We start from the raw sequence: 4,811 nt of genomic DNA on the forward strand, positions 1-4,811 counted from the left end.
CATCAGTATTACTTGAATGATTTTACACCACAATTTTTTTTTTTGCTTCTGTGTAACGTTTCTGTATCACTCAAAAATATTATTGACCTGCTTTAACAAGTTTAATGACAGTTCATTCTTTTGCACAATAGTATATTAGAACCTGGACATTGTCATTCTAAATGTAATGGAATATGAAACATATTAGCAGACGTGCTCATGTTGTTTGTTTTGATCCTTAGATTTCCTTAAATCACAAATCACATTTTCTAAATATTTAGACACATTGTGTTTTAACTTTGTTCATAATCTATAGATATGCTTCGATATTCTCTGCTATGATTATGACTTCAGGAAGTTTTGAGTTCTGAAACATATGTTGCCACAGTACAATTAACTCTTACCTCAAAAGATCAAGGAAAATTTGATTCTTCAGGATATGATAATCATGATAATTGCACTTTTGGATAGTTTTTGTCACTGATCAAAATATCTCGGAGCGTAACTGCCGCAGTGCGGCATATTTTGAGAAATGAAGAGTTTTGATTGCTCCGTTTCCACTCTAAATCTGTAATGTAGTCTGTGTCAAAAGATGGTTCATATCTAGACTCAAATTCTGTTTAAAATCTCTGACAGCACAACACCTCAAAGGAGACGTTGCATTCATAAAAACGGAATTATCTGTTATATTTGCACTGTACTTTGGGAGATTGTTTTGATTTCACTCAGGCTTTATTTTTATACTGCACTTCTCTGGGTGTTAGTGGGCATTAAAATAATAAAAAGAATCACATCTAAGTGTTTATGGCCTCCGTGTGTGTGTGTGTGTGTGTGTAAATGCATCTGTCATGTTGAGTGTCCATATATGAAGTGTAGAATTGCAGTAAAAATGGTCTTTTCCGTTAATCAGGGGTGTTCAGCATCTGCATGTCCATCAAAAGTCGGTGGACGAGCGACAGCATCTCAAGCCTCTCTCTCCGTTTGGTTTGCGCAACCGTTACCTGTCCAGACTGGGTGTTCAGGTATCCAAACAACACACAATATGACTGAACACTCATTCCCAACTGCACACTGGGTGTTTGGGTTACTGGACTTAAAGGAATAGAACCCCCCCCCCCCCCCCCCTTGAAAATTCTGTTGTTATTCACTGATAATCTTCCACTTCACTGAGCTGTTAATCACTGAGTCAGTATTGGATAAGTTTTGTGAGCTGGATCAGTTGATTCAATGAAAAGATCCAAATCAAAGAAATGATTTGTTCCAACTTGGTCTGATAGAATCATGTTACTATACAGACAATGTTGCAAAAATGATTTTTACATTTCTCGCTGTACGTATCACAGATCATTGTCAACAGTGCTAGCTGTTACCAGGATCAGTTATTAGCACAACAGAATGGAAAGAGTTGCATGAGCACAAAGCAGATTTGTCTTCAAATGTGCAGTGGCTCAGAGGATGCCTGCCAACACAGTTTTTCCACCCCTCCTCCCGCTGTACCCCTGATTTACAATTTTTCCCGATAAACTCATGATTTTTGCCGACCACACTTTGCTCATACAGGATCGTCCCGTAAATATGAAATGACATGTCCCTTAAAACAAATCAGTACAGGACGCGATTTGTCCTGTAATCTGGTCAGATGGCGTCATGGCAAAATCATTTCAGATCGTTAATTTAACATTGATTTAAGTAGGACATTTTTCATATGGTGGGTAAGGGTTCGTTTGAAAAGTCGTTTGTGCTGAAACGTGCTAATACTGTGGAGGGTGCGCTCATGAGAAACCCATTCGATCCACAAACCTTACTTAAATTTCCCTGGATTAACTGTAATAACACTAACTGTATTTACTATGGTATTTTACATACAGTTGTATGCAAAAGTTTGGGCACCCCAGGCCAAATGACATGCTTTGTTGATTTTCCAAGTAAAAAAAGGCAACACAATCTTTTCAGTGAAAACCCTTAAACTTACACATATTAATGCAAATTGTTGTGCACATTTTTTATTTATTTGCTTAATTTAACAGGTTAAATCTATCTAAATCTCTGGGTAGATCTCAAACCTGCAGTGCATGTGAGACACCCTAAGAATATTGCTGAACTAGAAGCATTCTGTAAGGTTGAGTGGGGAAAAGAATAGATAAACTGTTAGCAGGGTACAAGAAACGTTTAGAAGCTGTGATTTCTGCCAAAGGTGGTGGTACTAAGTACTGAATGAAAGGGTGTCCAAACTTTTGCACCTGCCACATTTACGGTTTTACTTTTTTTCATCTGTTAAATTAAGCAAATAAAAAATAAATATGCACAACAATTTGCAGAAATATGTTGTTTAATTGTGAAGAGATTGTGTTGTCTTTTTTTTACTTGGAAAATCAACAAAACATGTCGTTTGGCCTGGGGTGCCCAAACTTTTGCATACAACTGTATATACTGTTGTTTTTCATTATAAAAATGCCATAGTTTATATATATATATAACTGTAATTACTAACCATGGTAGTGAGGAGTCATGTAAAAACATGTGATCACCATGTTCTTATTATAAATAACATTACAAACTATGGAAGAACTATGGTAAATTTTCATAATTATTATGGACCGCTTGGTCAGTTTTCCTCATGTGTGAAATCTGTTCTCTTCTAATGCTCTCTGATTATAGGAAAATCGAATGGTTTTGTTTGCCTTCATAAATTCCAAGAGATGACTGTAGTTAATCATTAGGAGTACGATGAAAGGAATCTGGAAAAGAGACCCGATTTAGTCGCTCTGTCAGAATATTTCAATTTAGCCCGATAGAAATTAGGTTAATTTGTTTTTCACAAATGTCGTTAACAACATCATCTGCATCCCAAACTGAAAAACTATGCTTACTGTCAAATGTGTATTTCAGTGCACAAAATATGCAATATTATTGGTAATTGCATGAGTGCTACCAAATCAGGTGCTGGTGCCACATTTTCAACTGGCCCTTTGAGGGTTTACATAATGCTGATGGGCTGAAATTGAGTTTGACACCCATGCAATAGAGAAACTTTAAAAACCTCATCTGTTTTGGAGAACACTTAACTCTTTTAGCGCCACACAGTGGACATTTCACCTCAGAACTGCCGGGATACGTGTTAGGAGCCACGTAATATTTAGATTTAGCACAAATGGCACCACAGTCACGTCATTTTCATGAGATCAGGAGGATTTTTTCATGAATCTGGCATCTCTACTTCTCTTGCAAACATGCCAAGGAGAGCTATTGGGCGGATGTTGAGATTTTCAGTGAATAATGACTTAAATTTTATTCTGTTCTTCACACAAAGCTATAATAGGACTTCAGAAAGCCTGGAACATTGCAAAGTCACATTCTTTTAAGATACCTTTTTAAAAATGCATGGAAAGGAGCAACCAGCAGTTTCCAAAATTTCTCCTGTTGTCTTTTCGTGTCTTTGACATGAGGGTGAGTAAACGATGACAGAATATTGTTTTCCACTGACAGATGCCTGATCACTGCAGTCCTCATCTGTCTTCACTGGCCTACAGAAGTCTCCTCAAATGAACTGTGTGTGTGTGTGTGTGTGAGAGAGAGAGAGAGAGAGTGTGTGTGTGTGTGTGTGTGTGTGTGAGTGTGTGAGAGAGTCTGTGTGTGTGTGTGTGTTTGTGTGTGAGAGTCTGTGTGAGTGTGTCTGTGTGTGTGTGTGTGTGTGTGTGTGTGTGTGTGTGTGTGTGTGTCTGTGTGTGAGGGAGTGTTTGTGTTTGTGTGTGAGGGAGTGTTTGTGTGTGAGGGAGTGTGTGTGTTTGTGTATGTGTGTGTTTGTGTGAGTGTGTCTGTGTGTGTATGTTTGTATGTGTGTGAGTGTGTGTGTTTGTGTGTGAGAGAGTGTGTGTTTGTGTGTCTCTGTGTGTGTGTTTGTGTGTGTGTGTCTCTGTGGGTGTGTTTGTGTGAGAGTGTGTCTGTGTGTATTTGTGAGAGTGTGTGTGTGTCTGTGTGAATCCTGCAGAACTTGACATACATAGATGTGTTTTTAGTTTGTATGTTGTTGAAATAGTATTTGACTGGAAAACTTGTCCATCATTGTACAGATCATTAGTGTGTGTGTGTCTCTGTGTGTGTGTGTGTGAGAGTGTATCTGTGTGTGTGTCTGTGTGTGTGTGTGAATCCTGCAGAACTTGACACATGTAGATGTGTTTTTAGTTTGTATGTTGTTGAAAAAGAATTTGACTGGAAAACTTGTCCATTATTGTACAAATCATTAGGTGAGAATTTGCATGAACATATCTTGAACAAGTGCATCCTACATTCATCCAAAGATGCTCATAAGTGAACTTTTGAACTATATTGTTGTTCAGTTTGAAAGCTCTATAATGTCAAACTCAATGAGGGAGTGAATTAGTTACTTGTTTAAATGAAACACTGCCTAAATCTGTCATATTGTTGTTAGAAATAAGAATACTTGCAAAAATAAATGTTTATTAATACATGTATTTCAAATGTATTCTAAACATTCTTAAAACAAGACAAATGTACTTATGAAGCAAAATGACATGAAACATTTTGTCTTGTTTTCAGAGAAATAGAGACATAGTAAGTGAAAATTTAGAAGAAAAAACAACTTTTCTGTACCCATTGGCCCCCTTCTTATGCCATTATTAATATATTATGTTATAATACGTTTTTCTTCTTGTTGTATAGATATTAGGTATTTTTACCAGAAACATGACAAAAATACTCTGCAAGAAAATGTGTTCAGAATACGAGTGCACACTTCCATATAGATGAACACTACACAGTCAGTACTTGTTAGTATGCAGGTATTTAAGAGCATAATTTCTTCTCATAGAAAT

Source organism: Myxocyprinus asiaticus, chromosome 39 (genome assembly GCF_019703515.2).
Source record: "Myxocyprinus asiaticus isolate MX2 ecotype Aquarium Trade chromosome 39, UBuf_Myxa_2, whole genome shotgun sequence".
Classification (NCBI taxonomy): Eukaryota; Metazoa; Chordata; class Actinopteri; order Cypriniformes; family Catostomidae; genus Myxocyprinus; species Myxocyprinus asiaticus.